This window comes from Neovison vison, chromosome 8, assembly GCF_020171115.1.
Source record: "Neovison vison isolate M4711 chromosome 8, ASM_NN_V1, whole genome shotgun sequence".
Lineage (NCBI taxonomy): Eukaryota > Metazoa > Chordata > Mammalia > Carnivora > Mustelidae > Neogale > Neogale vison.
This window is the reverse complement of record NC_058098.1, coordinates 80315001-80331930: the sequence shown is the minus strand read 5'-3', so window position 1 is coordinate 80331930 and position 16930 is coordinate 80315001. Positions and strand designations below refer to the sequence as shown.

General features: G+C 40.2%; 1 pseudogene; it reads right to left on the bottom strand.

Moving 5' to 3' along the window:
- Positions 1-1494: 1494 nt before the first annotated feature.
- LOC122915433 lies at positions 1495-15732 on the bottom strand (annotated as a pseudogene).
- Positions 15733-16930: the final 1198 nt, after the last annotated feature.

Genomic DNA, 16930 nt, shown 5'->3' with positions numbered 1-16930 from the left:
AAAGTAGACTCCAAAATGCTTTTGGGATTATGAAAATTTTGACTTCTAAAAAACATACTTTCAATTTTCCTTTAAAAAATTAAGTGGCACATGTAAAACTTAAAGGTTTTTAAATATGATTTGATTAGGGTTTTAGGACAGGGAAGCAGTCTGAAAAACTATTTTGCTCTAAGTTTATTATAATAGGTATGGGAAAAGAAGCTTATTAAAGGAAATATTCTGAAAATGGCATCTGAATATTGACACAGCTGATATAGAAAACAAATTTTTATGTAAGTCGCTATTAAAATATTTAAACATGAACTACTGTTTAAGGTATAATATTGCTACAGGAATCTGAAGATTGTTTGTTGCTGAAAACTGGGTGCTGATTTTATTTTCAAGAGGTTTTTTGGTTGTTATAAATATCTCATAGCATCAACAAGAAATAATAGCTCAGCATCTATCTCTTCAGCTGCAAATACCTTTTCAGTTCATTCATCTCCTTCATGTGTTCTGAGCTGCTAGATTCAGACCTGGGGAAAAATATTTTTCCCTTTTTCTGCAGTATTTCTTGCTTTGTTTTAGTTACCTCAATAACTCTTTCCCTTTGTTCTACTTTGGAAGGCACAGCCATTAAAGAAGTTCACAACTTATATTTTCTGTCTGAGACCCAGAAAAGTTTCTCAGCATTTTCTCAAAGGCACATGGGTAACCTTATCACTTAGGAAATTCAGGCCTAAACTCCATAATGTTTTAGCTAAAAATAAGTATCTGATTCCTTTCCCATGGCTTCAACAACCTTCTGGGTAGCAATGCTGGGTATAGAGAATCACGGAATGTAAAAATCATAACTAAAATATTTGTTCTGGCTCATTCTATTGGTACTCTCATTTCCCCCCCGCTTTAGAATCATTATATACTTTCATTTTCGATATTAAAAAATCAGAATTTTTGACATTAAAACTCAGATTTTAACAAAAAAGGGGGGGACCCCAAGGTACCATCTAAGGGAAACCTATCCTGCCCTCCAGCCCCTCGCCAGAACAGGTTCTAGACCTGTGTGCCCTGAGGTGCTCCCAGTCGCATATAAGGATATGTACATACTGCGGGCCCTCATGGACAGGCTGGATGTGGGAGGCAGCTGGCTCAAGAGCAAGTATCAAAATAGTTTTAGAAATGACTGTCCAGGCCCAGCACAGGCATTAGAAAAATACTCTTTGCAAAGGAAGGTGGGAAGAATGGTGTGTAGAACAGGAGATGGCATACCTGCTAGCCTCAGCTCTTCTCTCCTTGTGGCGCTAGGCCCCCAGCGTAGCCAGTCTGAAGAGGCCAGTCTGAATCTGCCCCAGAGGCTCTGGGCTGAGTACTGAGCCCACATCCTCAGGCTGGGGTGGGCAGATCTGACGAGCCCACAGATTAGCAGGTATTTGTTCAAGGGAAGGGCCATGCAAGAGCCAGGGATGCTGGATCCTAGCTCTCAGTGAGGCAGGTGGCTGGTAGCTCTGGCCTTCCTCATTTGACCAAGATAGTGCAGGCTTGAGCCTCTTCTTACATTAGGTTCCCCAGATTCTTCTCGGAACCCTCAGAGGAGCCCAGGAAATCTTTCATGTCTTCATCCTGCCATCTCCTGTTGTGTCCAGGTGTGGTGCAGACACTGGTGGCCAAGTCCACGGACACGTGCAACAGGATGGCCTCTGGTGGCTCTAGAGTTGTCGGCTGCCTTGCTGTGGACAGGACCAGGGCTCCCATGGCAGCTTCATGGGGCCAGCATGATTCCTGGAGTCCCATTGGCCTGGCTTGGGTGACTCTGGGAACCTGTAGCTGGCACGGGCGGGATCATGGAGCCTGCTGATGTCCAGATAGGTGAGCAGCTCTGTAATGTTCTGGGCACTTAAGGAGAAGTGTTCAGATTCCGACTGGGAAAATTAGGTAAAAGACTGGACTCCGGCGTGTGAAGACGCAGAAGGAAATGACGCTGATGTTCTCCTTCCAGATGCAGGAATAGTGGTTCTGCGAGCACAGGCTAGGTACAGAGAAGACATGGATGGCATTCAGGTTGGTGAGGCAGGCCTGGTAGGTCTTCGTATAGGCCATATAGGCCACACTGGCAAAAGCAGCCAGTGCCATTTTGCGCAGGCAACAGTCCTTGTGGTCGGTCTTGACCTTGAACTCGGCGCTCACCTTGGGCATTGTGAACACCTTAAACTGCTCCCCAGAGGCAGTGTGCAAGGCGTAGTCGCCCTGTATGTCAGGGACCTGCACCAGGTCCGGTGACGCCACCCAGAAGGCAGGCAGCACGAGGTCACGCACATCCTGCACCGCGGGTGCGCAGTGCGTAGGTTACACCTCCTCGCTGGCTCCTCCCACCGTGCCCGCCTTGTGCCCGCCGTTTGCACCTCCATCGCGTAGGCAAACGTGGAGCCAGAGTTCACGCCACACAGAATGGGCTGCATATCCAAGGAAGGTGTCGGGAAGAAGAGGCAGCTCATGGTGCTGGAGAGGGAGTGTTCAGCCAGCAGGGCTCACTGCGGGGCTGCGTGAGCATCACCATCTCGCTCTAGGGGCGGGCTTGCTCCACCCGTGGTCCTCCTGCCACTTGAGGTGAGCATTAGCTGCCGCTTCCTGCCAGAAACGTGGCTCTTCCTGGTGAATGGCTGCACAGGAAAGACTGGCACAGTGACCTCTTGAGCACCTTCGCCCGGGAGCACAGCCCCTCGGTGGCCAAAGGGTTGTTGCAGCTGAAGGATGCACTTGGCCAGCAAAGGGCTCTTGGCACTGGTGGTTGAAGAGGCCATAGCCATGACTGGTGCAAAAGGCTAGAAGGCTCCCGAGGCATCACTTGAAATGGAGCATGACGGATATGACAGCAGCTGGTGGCAGACACTGAACCAGCACATAGGGCTGGAAACCAGAGAATGAGAGCTCAGCCACTGGTGGCCCTAATATGTGAAGCCCTTGTGGTCCCGGAGGAGGACCACACTAGCAGTGCTGACCACCTGCTCTAGTGGTTGCTTAGCTCCAGCATCAACACGTAGTCTGCAGTGCCTATCACCACCATCTGGGCTGTGTTCTTGCAGAATGCCACAGACTCTGGGTGCAAACTGCAGAAGGGCGACCAGTCATCTCCTACCTGTGACTGGCCAGGCTATGGACATGCTTGCAGTCCGCCTGGAAGAGGATAGCTATGCTAAGCTTGTAGTGTGGCCACGGGGCCATGGCTGGAGATGTCCTAGAACTGCACTGTGTGGTCTTCACTGCAGGTCCGTGGCAGACCTCATCACCATGGCTCCTGGGCCAAGTTCTGGCCCCTGATGACAGACCAGCTCAAGGTGCTGGAAGCTGGCTGGGGCGCTGCAACTCTCCAGAGCTTACAACATGGGCCCACGGCTTGGCAGGGATGTTGGCGGAAAGGGTAAGCCAATGGGTATCTGTCTTAATGCTGAATACATACAGGAGAATAATTTTTCTATGTTTTATTTTTATTTTTAAGATTTTATTTTTTATATGACAGATAGAGATCACAAGTAGGTAGAGAGGCAGGCAGAGAGAGAGAGATGGGGAAGCAGGCTCCCTGCTGAGCAGAGAGCCCGATGGAGGGCTCGATCACAGCACCCTGGGATCATGACCTGAGCCAAAGGGAGAGGCTTTAACCCACTGAGCCACCCAGGTGCCCCTCTATATTTTAACTATACCATTTCTCCAGAGGTTATTTAGCTGCCACAAACACACACGCTGGGCATCCAGTGAGCATTTAGGCCTAAGTCTTTATTTGATACAGAAGCTAGATACAAAGAGAGTTGGAAGAATCAAGAGTATTCAAGATGGATTCTACCTGAGCTATCCGTACTACGAGACATGGCCTAGTTCATACCAACAATAGTTGTTATATCTACCAATTTCTAAGTCATTTTCATATTAAAACAGTAGCTGAGATATACCTATACCTAAAAATAGGTATGCCTATACCTAAAAATGCCTTTAATCACTTCTCTGTTAATTTGAGAGGAGAGTTTTGCAAACCAGGGAAATTTAATTTCAGGATCCCATTCAGTTAAGCCTACTAGAAAGAAAGGAAGGCAAACTGGAGTTTTGGGTTTTGCTTTGACACCTTGTAATACAATTCGGGCTTTTAGGACCAAAGAAAAGTGATAACTACAGAAGAAAATGATGACAATTCTAACATTCAGTAGATTAAGAGGTTTTATGTACATTACCAAACTCACTACAGTAGCTGTGGAAGTCAAGGAAGGAGGAATTTGCTGTTTGTATTTTATACCGATGTCAGTAGTATTAAATGATTAAAGAATATATAAACTTTCTTTTCATCATCAGTGGTTTCCTTCAAGGAAGTTTTTCAGGTAAGCATCCTAGCATGTTCTGTTTTCCACTTGTTTATCATTAAGTTGTCATGTTTGATTCTTTGTTTCAACAAAGGGTGAATGGGTGATGTTAAGGGATTGATGGTCCAGTACATAAACACACTGATGAGAGGAGCTAGAGGAGACACCAGGAGGCTCATGACAAAACCTTTCTTACTGACATTTCCCTTATGAACACAACATGCCTACAAGCTGTTACTGAATCAAGAGTATATCACCAAATGGAAGTTTGAAATTGACCCCCCCCCCGACATACACACACATCACAGGTGCAAAAATCCTGCATGGAGTTGACATCTGTCTACCGCTTTGGTTCCTACACTTTGTCACTAACTTCACCAATGTGCAAATATAAGTACATCTGCTTTCTAAGAAAGCTCCTATTGAATTACAAATACTACACTATAATTTCCAAGTTAGCGCAATAATCCATAAACATTAGCATTGCTCCCAAGCTATGCTGAGTATACAAAATAAATCATGAGTCACAAAATATTTGCTACAAAGCCAAGCCCATCCTTCACATGAACAATTTTCAGAAATCCAGACTTATGAGCAACACTTGCTTAAAGTTTTTAGAACTTTTCCTGCCCTTTGAGACCATCCTTCAGCATCAGGTTCAGCTCTTACAGTGAACGGAACACAGAGCTTAAAGATGAAGAAGCCTAAATTAAGATAAATTATCAGATCTTCAGTTAATAGTTTGGAAGAGCATACTGAAGGAAATGTCATGTTACTTCCTTTTCTGAGTTCCAGTTTTTGCTTTCTCGTATATCCAAATGCGTACAGACACAGACACAGACACCCACTTCTTGACTTCTCTTGACTTCTCTAAAAAGGGGTTGGCATTCTGGATTCACTGATTTTCAGGGGCATAACCAAAACTTTCTCAGTCAGGAATTTTAAAAGTATATCTTCTAGGAGCTCTAGTCATTCTTATCAGATTTCCTTCTACATAGATGTAGGTTCCTTTTGATGGTCAGGTTCAACGTGAACATATTTGCTATCAGGTAGATGTCAACATGTTTTAGTTTTATTTTTTAACAGCAAAACAGCCCAGATTTTCTTTGTAATTTATTCCTGGTATCAGTATCATTTCATTTTTTCCATGCTGCCCTTTTGAAGCACATTTAAATCTTCCTTAAAATATAGTGAGCACTCTTCTAGAGAATGCCTCACTTTATTTTAGGTCCTTTGATTTGCAATGCATAGCTGTAGCAATACATTTCAACATATTATTTGTTTTCATCACTGAAGCTCTTTGTTGCAAAGAGTTCTCAGAAGTTTGCTTTTTGGGATAACTTCCTAGATTATCCTGTTTCTACTCAGAACTCTTTGCCTTCTGACTGCTGTAATTTACATACAATTAAATTGTCTTCATTGTATTATATTAGGGGATGGCCAGAGAAGATTCTAGTTTTCAAACTTCTGTGTACTTACTGCATTAAGGAAAAAAGGGCCATTTCAAGGGAAACGCTTAAGACCAAATGGGGGCAGGGCAGTGGAAGAATCCTATGTGGTGTTAGCAGTGGTAGTGGAGGCACAGGGATAGGTACTGTGGCCAAGGGACATTTCATGCCTAAAAGCAAGGCCCTGATAATTTTGCAGAGAATGTCGTATTGATGCTGCTCTAAATGCTTCTTATTCTTTTTCAACTGAATTCATTTCAAGTCCAGTAGAACGGGAGATGTTGCTTTTTCTTGGGGAGCCCATCCATCATTGCCCTGAGCATGCCAGAACGGTGCCAAGAAATGGTAGAGTTTAGATTCTACTTCTGGAAGGATGACATAACTTGGTAACTTCCTTCCAAGTGATCCTTTAGGTAACATGTCTTATAAATCTCTCATCAGCTAGGGTAGTTAAAAAAACAAAAACAAAAACAAGAAAACAACTGTGGGAATAAATGTATTGTCCTCAGTGACAAGTGTTTTGACCACTAAACCACTTCTAAATTCTCAAGATGATACATTTATCTCTCTCTCTCTCTCTCTCTCTCTCTCTCTCTCTCTGTGTGTGTGTGTGTGTGTGTGTGTGTTTACTGGTACTTAATGCCGTGCTGCCTGCTAATTTAGTTTCATCTACAGTCTTGGAATGATTTCTTTTCTTCCAAGATCCAAGTCATTCCTGTGAATAATTAAAGAAGCAGGGCTCTACCCTTTTGGTAACATCTTTCCCCCTTGAAATAATCCCACTGGTTGGCACTGTTGTGGTCATGCCTGACCCTTCACCCAGTTTTAGGGCTTGTTTGCCAGCTGTCTGCCTAGTGCAGCTCTGTCCTTCCAGCACTCACTTTTCTCACTGAAATGTTTCCTGACAGTGTAAGTGTACTATTAAATGTGCATGCAGTTCCTCACCATGCTTCTCCTTTGTGCCAATTATGTATCTTGATTTAGTCTTTTGTGTCTATTTTTTTCCTGACTTACACAGACTCTTTTTCTCCAGCAAAACTGAATCTGTACAGCAGCAGCTAGTGTCCTGCCCAGAATGTTCTCTCCCCTTTTCTTCAAGGTGTGAGTTTAGTGCCAGACTTTTCCTTTTCCATCCTGTGCAGACATTCTGTGACACCTACTGTCTCCATTATTTCTAGAAGATGCCCAATAAATATTAACAGGATTGAAATATGTCTTTCTTTCATGAACATATAAGCTCCTTGGGCACAGGGACTGTGCCTCAGTGCCTCTTGCATTAGTGTGTGTGGCATTAGGCATTTTCTTTTTTTTTTTTTTTGACAGAGAGAAATCACAAGTAGATGGAGAGGCAGACAGAGAGAGAGAGAGAGGGAAGCAGGCTCCCTGCTGAGCAGAGAGCCCGATGTGGGACTCGATCCCAGGACCCTGAGATCATTACCTGAGCCGAAGGCAGCGGCTTAACCCACTGAGCCACCCAGGTGCCCCGTCATTAGGCATTTTTAAGACTTGTTTTTTGGTTCACAGATTTTTTTTGATAAGTTTGAGAAACTATTTTGCTCGAGTTTTTTTGCTTTTGTTTTTTAAGAAAGGTCAGATTTTTGATTTGTCCAAATCTTGTAAATCTTCTATTTTAGATAGTAATTCCTCAGGGGGACTCAGTTATTTCCCTACTATGTCACTGTCCAATGTCTGGTTCCTGTAAGCTTTCCTGTGTGTGTATCTTCTAGGGGCAAAACAAGCCCTTGTCCACTCTTCTACTCTGTAGAAATAACTGAAAGGGCAATAATGTGGCATTTGTTAGATTTTAAAAATGGAAGGAAGGGGAGGCTTTTAATTGTATGGGAAATTTAATTAGATTTAGACTAATTAAATTCATTTTTTATATTAACATGTTCACAAATATTATTGCATCTCGTTAGATTTCATTCTTCCAGCCTTACTGAACAATATTCAGTAGTAGTTTCAGATTACAATAAGTTCATTATGAAGATAAGGTGGAATTAGTGTAGGAAGCTCAGCTGGTTGAAGGGGTCTGTACTTTAATTACTGCAGAGGGTGTGCATATTAATTACAACACAAGTGATATTTACTGTACCTCAGGAACATATGACAGGGTAGAGATACTGACAGCACCAGCTAATAAACTCAGTATGATAATGAGGAGAAAAGACCATAAAAATAGAAGGAAATAAAATTATTCATAAAGTATATTGATCCCAAAGTAAAGACATTAAGCTCTGATGAAGGGCAACAAAAGGGAAGCTCCTCACTTTATCAAACAAATAACCAAAGTAGAGAAATGTTAGCAGGGAGACAGATTGTGATTATACTGGTCACATGATCGCACTCCAGAGAGTACACGGGAGCCATAACACGGGAGATTTTTAATAAATCAGCAGAAAGCCATACTGTCACCTGCAGGAACCGAGGTCGCCGTGGCTAAGGACAGCTCCACAGAGAAGTCGAATGTGCCATGGTGTAAACTGGAAGGAACCACAGGCACACACAATTTGGTACAAGAGCCATGGTCCCCTCTGAAAAAACCGAGGATGCGCCCAAGAATCCTGTGAGAATTACTATCAATAGCAACCTGGGGGCCCTCATCCACTTTTCTCTGTCCTTAAAATCAGAGTTGGTCATTTCTGAGATGGTAAAAGGGAACAGTTGGGGGTTGGTTGGAAAATTTTTCCCAGTAAATGCTCAATTATGCCATGATCCTGTCTGAGTCTACACAGCCCAAAGGAAAGTTTGAATTTTGGCCTAGCGTGATTAAATCTGAGATTTGCTTTCTTTTCACATGGGCCTTCCAAAGAAATGGTCATTTCTTAAAACAATTATTAAATCGACTACCAACATTTACAAACAAGCTCATTTTAGGGAAAAAAAAAACTGGCTAAAGTGCTAACTCTTAATTTACATCAAATAATTACTGTAGTCAGGTTTTTGCTAAGTATTTGTAATTTTTGAGTTTATTACTCAAAATATGCCACAAATTGTGCTTGTAGTTATTATTGATAGAAAGTATATCAGTTACCTATTTATTTTAACACATGGAATAATGATAATAATGATGTTGACCAAACTCTTAAGATTACTCTAAGTTAATTTTGTGAGGAAAACATTCTGCTATAGGAATATATATATATATATATATATATATATACACATTAATAGTGATTTTAATATATATTGTAAATATGTGATATATATTTGTACATATGAACTTGAATCTGTAAGTAATAGAATATGCAGTTCTGGTTAAAACACCTCAAAAAAATAATAGCAAACTTAGAGAAAATAGAAAGAAGGGCATATGTAGGGCAGTGTCTAATCTGAGCCTGCATTTTGGTGACACAAACAGAAAACAAAAGCAGAAATTGTTCATTTTGGCTGAAATCTATAAATTCATCAATTGGAAGGATTGCACTTCGTATTACAGAATGAAATTATGGGAAATCTCACTTAGTAACTTGGGCAAGACAAATAAGATGAATAATCAACTCACTCAATTCTGAATTCCTTTGAAATACACATCCTGGAGCAGAAGTGAAGCTAGTCCTGGACACCATCATGAAATGGGGGTGCCATGTCTGTTTTCCTGTACCTGTCTCCCCTTTTCAGTGCCTTACTCTAACCCAGTATTCCGGTGTTTTCATGTTAGGCTTTCTTTCCTTTGGTGGAGGGGCTGAGAGGTGATTTCACTCATATTAAGGTAAAATATTTCCAGGAATATTTTTATTTTAAGAGGACAATGTTTCATGTAAGCTTATGTTATAGCTTGACTATTAAATGAAGTATTTCTGTGTAAGTAGAGATCTACCTGAAATGACTCAAATGTATCAAGCAGTTATAAACATGTCCCACATGAAAGCCCAGTCATACTCAGAATGTGGGAAAAAGAGGTGGTAATTCAAGTTTTATGATTGGTATTGTTGCAGACGGTATTATTTTCCCTAATATATATGTACAGTATTTACAATGTTAAGACACAAGGCTATAGCATTGTACTGTACCAGGGACACGGTAGGTAGGTGTTTGTTAGATATTTACTGAACGAACAAATAAACAAAAGATTCATGTACGGAACGAATGAATAAATGATTGAAGGAGTTCACCTCGGGGGTATTTCATCAGTCCTTGAAAATTACTGGTGGTATTTCTGTTGTACCTGGTGAACTGAGTGCCCTTTGTAACCCTGGCATTTGGCTCCGTGTGCTATAGCAGTCCCTAAGCACCGCCTGAAGTCTGAGTGTGGCCGGAGTTGGGTTACCGCTGTCGAGCGGCTGGGCACTTGCTCTGTGTTTGGATGTAAAGAATATAGGTGATAATGGGTTGAAATCTGGAGCATGAAGTCATCTGTACTTTACCCCTTGGGAGAGATTCAAACAGTTTGATGGTAAATATGAATACCTTTAGGGGACTTTCATTTATCAATATGCTGATACATGTTTTTTTCCCCCCAAATATCCTAATACTTGGAAACAGAAGAATGGTTTAGGTGCGTACCAATTATACGTAGAGATGGGAAATTCCAAGCCTGTTGACCCCTACCAGCTTGGATTTAGACTGAGATATTTATCAGTATTAAAGAATCAGAGCACGAAAGAGGCACAATAGAGGGAAATACTTAAAATTTAGCAAAGTGTAGTTCTGATTTTCTACTGGTGTTTCATGGGTTTCTGATAAGTGTTTACTTTTCTTTTTCAGAGCTTTAAATTTTTCCTGTTACTATTTTTTTTGTTTCTGGCCCCTCTCACAAGGTTCCTGCTGTCCTTAGGGCATCTCCTGTGCCCTTAGCTCCTTCCCTTCTCTCAGACGTGCTGCTTCAATGATCTATAGCTCATTGTGCATTATTTTTCATCCTCCTCCCGCTGAATTTAGTTCTGATATTTGTTTCTGCAAATACTACTTTCTCTTTTCTACGTCTCTACTTTAATGGCTAGTTGTTTTGGAATTTGACATATTGGAACAGCTCTTTTCTTTTCCAGCAAAGGAAAAGTTGAGTTTGTTGAGAAACAATTTGGGGACATCTATCAATGTTAACTTAAGCAAGAAGGGTAGTTCTTAGCTTCCTTTATTTATTTCTTCTTTGAGTAACGAGGAGGCAAAGACTATCAGATCTAGTTATTAAATAGACAAGAATTCTAGATACGCTGTAGAAAGCAGAGGATTTAGGAATTACAGTATCAGTGTAAAATAGGAATTAAGATATCAGATATTTAAGGTATCAGATAATTAAGGTATCAGATAAAATAGGAATTAGAGTATCAGTGAGATAAATAGGTTATATCACCTAACGATTGGGGTAACTAGTCTACAACATCAATTAAGGAATTTGTTATTTTTACATTTGGAATATGTATATGGGCAATCTTGTTGCCCTTTGTTGGTTGAAAATAAAAACTTAAGGTTAAACAAAATAGATAACATTTAAAAATATATTATACTTGACCTAATATGCTTTGTAATTTCTGCAGTCACAGCCAGCCACAAAATTCTCGTTTCAACTACACAAAAAATCTTAATTGTTGTTACAGAATGTCCCCAAAGCATTTGAACTTAGTGCAAAGTTTAATTTCTTTAAGCACCTCAAGCTCCAAGTAATTTCATAAATTAAAGCTTTAAAAGGTTAAGTTTCTGCTGTAAACAAATTTATGTTTGTGTACATTGATAATTAGAAAGAAGTATTTTGTGAAAATCTGAGGAAGTAAGATTGAATAGATAATTAAAAATTGCAACATTCTAATCAATAAAAAAGATGGATATGATTGTTCTTGCCATTCCATTTCTTGGACCTTGTAAATCTTCATAAATCCCTTTCCTCCCCCCAATCCTTTTTTTAAGATCATGTTGTATATTCATTACCACAAAGTGAAAGTCATGGTTAAGGTTTTCTGTAAGTCATAGACTGTGTAGCTCCAAAGAGTGTGTTAAAATAGCAATTCATTGAGAAACCTCAAAAGTGCATCTTAGAATAGTATTAACAGGAATAAAAGAACAGAAAAAACAACTTGTGATGGAAAATCACAAATCTCTTAGAAATTGTCAAATTGATCAGCATCAGTAAGAACTATTGAGAAGACCAGAGGTCTGGGCTTGTTCTTTGATTTAACAACAAATATCAAAACAAAAATGTTTGATTTCTTTTGGGAAAGATCATTTTTTCCTGTTACCTTTTCTGAAACAATCCTCACCCTCTGTTCCCTCATTCCTGTTACAATTAGTCATTACCTACTGTTGCTTATGATTTGTTGGCAGTCTCTAACTGCAATCTGTTGCTTTGTGACAGATCAATTCTTTTAGCCTACAGACTCATTCTTGAATTCAGCCAAAATTAAAAAAAAAATATATATATATATATATATATGTGTATATATATATATATATATGTAAAAGTCGAAGTCACATTGCTCTGGCTAATGTGGCAGATCATTCTTTTAGAGGGCGCTCTTAAAGGGAGACTATTCATGAACCCTGCATGTATATAAAGGGAGTGAATGACATTAAGTGACTCCCCTATGGGGCTCAGGTTCAGAGTCCATACGTATTGACTGTGGAATTCGAAGTATGTTCATTTACTATCGTCATTTTTGAAAGGAAACAATTTCAGAGCAATATTTTAGTTAGAGGAGTTGCTTCTGAGCCTACTGAAGAGAATTTGTAGAAATCCTGTTGTTTATACCCACACACATATAGATGTATACACACACCACTGAGTTTAAATAATCCCAGTAAGATTCATATTGCTCAAGTTTTTCAGCAAAAGAAATTATAGTTTTCTTGCAATCAATTTAACAGTCAGAGCTTTGGTGTAGCAAAATATATGCTTCGTAGCCCTTCAAAATTTACGCAGTTTGTACATATAGATACATGCTGTATATATTTTGAAGTGATACGTATGTTGAAATTTTTCCTCACTTAAAACCATGCTGCATAATTGATTGGAAGAGTTACTCTCATCACAGTCTATTTTTTGCAGCAAAGCAGAGGCTATTTGAGATGCTTGTGGTTTTTTTTTTTTTTTCTTAAATGCTTTACTTTATTGCAAGGAGAGGAAAAACTAGTCATTATATAGCAAGATATTATTCATCGTTGGTTTGTTTTGTACAATGCTGAATTAAGTAACATGGCTACATAACAAGATAAATATATTAAAAAAACATTTTCTCCATTAACTTTTGGTGTCACTGTTGTCTGACTCAGTGAGACCCTCTTTGGTGAAACACACACACACACACACACACTCACATGCTCACTGACATTTTAAAAATATGTAATCCCTTGAGTTTGCTACTTTACAGACCCAAGGAACAGCTTGCTTCTCAACATTTCTATATAATAAGGTCGCCTCAATCACAAGGCCACAGCTGCCAAATTAAGAAAATTGGTGGGCATTGAGGAAAATACTGTTGAACCAAAAGGCAGATGTTTCACTGTATGTTCTACATTGGTGAAACACCCTCAGTCTGTCAGCGTGCATTTTCTAAAAGCATAAACTAGCCACTGTCTTGGTTCTTGTTTTCATGTTCAGTTTGTCAAAGCCCCCCCCTAGTTTGGCTCCTGGAAAACTACCAACTTTTCTTACTCTAAAAAGAAGACAAGGTGCTCACTCAAGAGAAATTAATCACGTGAGAAGTACCTCAAAAAATCTTCAAGCTCAGTTTAGGAGGAGGCTCTAGGTGTTATGGTCATTATGCAACGTTCCAGATGAATCCATGACAGCTGCTGCAGAATTTAAATGGTGGATCAATACACAGGCTACTACATAGCGTAGGCAAGATTAGGTTGTAACACGCTTGCATTTTTAGTCTAATCATCTTTTCACCAATTCCCTTTATGAAGAAAGGGAGGAGTCCTTAAACATACAGATATGGAAATTAAGAACTGAAGATGTTACTTCAAGTAACCAAGGGATATCGAAAGCTGCAGCTTTTCTATACTTTGTTTTGCATCATTTGGTTGCATTTAACTGCATTTGTAATCATTTAGGATAATCTTTGTCAAAAAATATGAGAATTTTCGTTACAATTAATTTTTCTACAGTTTTATAATTTCTACAGGCTTGAGACTAGAAAAAATTTCGTGAATGCACTAATTCATTTTAACATGTCAGATTAAAGTTTACTTTTAACATGACATCATTGTACTTAGATTCTGAAGACTATCAAATTATTTGGATTATACTAGATTTGAATAAATAGCAGAAAACACACAGAAACGAATTCAAACATATTCCTTTGTTCTGGTAAATTACTACATATGCCTCTAGCTGCCTAGTATCTGAGGTTCTGTAAAAGGAGATTTTTTTTTTTTTTTTGCCCTCCCAGTGTGTTTTATCCACCATTTAAAAACACATTTGAAATATATTGCAATTGCGTGAGAAGTGACATAAATACATTTGGTGATTAATATTTATTTGATCAACTGTGAGTGCAACAATATGACTTCTAATTTGAAACCACACAAGCTTCCTTTTCAGCAATCCTGCCTTTCAAAGCCTTTCATTTGCTATATCACAGGCTGATCTTGGAAAGAGAATCTGTTCGATGTACTTTTCCCTACTCCTTTTCCAACTTGAAACAGGAGAGTGGGCATTGAGCCGCATTTCCAGGTGTGCCATGTTGGACCCTGTCAAGTGTGCAGAGGGCTGGGGAAACTCTTCGACTCTTGGCCTGTGGGTGATTCCTGAGAGGTTGGCCTGCTAAAACACATTCCAGGGTCTATGTATTTGAAGGTCTGTACATACGTTATCTGCTACGTATAAACATGCTCACACACGTTTTGTAAAATGGCAGAGTGGACGTCTGGAGAACATCTCCCAACGTTCAGCAGAGAGCCTGTTCTATTTCGTATTATTATTCCTATTGTTTTATCTCCGTCCCCTGTGCGCGTGGTGCCTTTTGTGACACTTCAGCTGTGATGAGATGGGCGGGTGAGCCGTTTCCTCCAGAACTGGAGCCAGCTGGTTTGGAAGACTGGCAAACCCTCAACTCTCCCTCCATCCACCACGCTAGAGATTGACTTTATTATCTGCCGGAGCTCCATGCCATGCCCAGTTTCCAGGGGCCCATGCTGCAGGCACAGAGCAGAGGCCGATTCGCTGTTGTGTGTATTTTCATTTAGGCATAACCTCAGGAATTGCCTTTCCACAACAACGACAGAAAAAAGTGAGGGTCATCCACTTCTAATGCTGGAAACCCTGTGATAATCTGTTCCATGCATTCAAATGAAAATATGACTTCTTGGCAGAGACTAGCATTATAATGTAAAATCCCATATGCTGTTATACAGTATGTTGCAATCTGTTTTACGGCTGCCTCTATTCTAACGAGTGAATACTGCCAATAAAGCAATTGAAGATAACACTAATTGCTTATTTCTGTGATCCATAATTTTTATGGCTGCCTTATAGCTCTTTAGTCAAATAGATGCTTTTTGGCCTTTAAGATCTAGAACTCGTGTACTGTAGCAATTGAAACTGGAAATGTACATGCTGGCCTGAGAGGCTTTTCTGTAGTTGGTGAAGAGAAGGCAGCATTAGAATAATGGAAAGATGTGGAAGAAAATGGAAGTCTTAAGTTGGCTCTAACAGGTAACCACTAGATTTTATCAATATTTAGGTAACTTTAAGGAAAAACGTAAGTGCGGGGCTGTGGATGATACTGAATGAGGTCATCAGGCGTTGTTAGGCCTCGTGTCTTCTGGGGCCTGGTGGACACAAAGGGGACCATGGAAGGCATCGTGGTTATGTGAACACGGCTGGTTGGAGACAAGGCTCCTGGGTTTCCTACGTACTGGCAATAGGACTGTGTGATCTCGAGGCAGCGATTCCACTTTTCTGAGTTTAGGCTCCTCTCAGAAACGCCGTGATGACTAAGAGGATGGGAATACACCGCTGAGTGGAAAGTACTAGCCTCATGTAAGGGATTGTGCTGGATCCCTCTTTGGGGCCATCGTGACATGTTTTTTTTTGTGAACACACATAGAGAAATCCTAAACTATGCAGCATTTGTCCAAGAATGTACCCAGCTCTTTGTTTTTCAGAGTGGAGTCTGTGGACCAGGAGCCCTGGCCTCACCTGGGAGTTTGGTTAGGAATGCACAATCACTGGCCCACCCCAGGCCTGCTGCTAAGACTCTTCGTTGTATCAGAATCCCGACGTGATGAGTACACACAGTAAAGACTGCGAAATCCTGACAGAGTCAGCTTACCTTGTGGATGAGCAGGATGTGATTCATCAAGGCGAAGTGATTCACAAGAGGCCATGCAGTGTGTTCAGAGCTAAGCCAGGATGAGAGCGCCCAGGGCTTCTGACTCTCTTGAATTCATGCTGCCTCCACTTTAAAATAAGCAATGGTTAATTTCATTGTGTGACAGATTTCAGGTTAACCGCATAGGCTCAAAAGTGGACAACATATTTGCAGCTTAAAATAATGTACTATATGGGACGCCTGGGTGGCGCAGTTGGTTGGGCGACTGCCTTCGGCTCAGGGCGTGATCCTGGAGTCCCGGGATCGAGTCCCACATCAGGCTCCCAGCTCCATGGGGAGTCTGCTTCGCTCTCTGACCTTCTCCTCGCTCATGCTCTCTCTCACTGTCTCTCTCAAATAAATAAATAAAATCTTTAAAAAAAAAAATAAAATGAAATAAAATAAAATAATGTACTATATGGTGACTAACATAACATAGTAAAATAAAAGATAATAATAAAAAATAAAATAAGATAAGTCAGAAAAGCCATTGGTTTCTGCTTTACTTGGTCAGATAGTGAAAATAAAAATCGAAGCAAATAATAGGTTGTGTTACTGAGCTTAAATTATATATGAAGAGTGTCTAAAATACCCAAAGATTTCTACTCATGAAGTTCTGTAGATACGTTCACAAATTCTCAAATTAAAGAATTTAAGAATATGCTCTGAAATTCAGATAAAATACATGTGCAAAGGTCACAGGGTCCTAGTATTCCATTTTTCTATTTGTATCCAACTTTCTAGCTACTAAAATCTCTTGAATAGAAAAAAGAAGTAGTTACGTTTAAATAAGTATTTATTTCTCCCATTCCAACTGAAATACACAGAGTGCTATGTCCAAATAGAGGTGCAAAAGGATTTTACAAACAATAGCTGAAATATGCTGAAAATTCCCTGATGAAATATATAC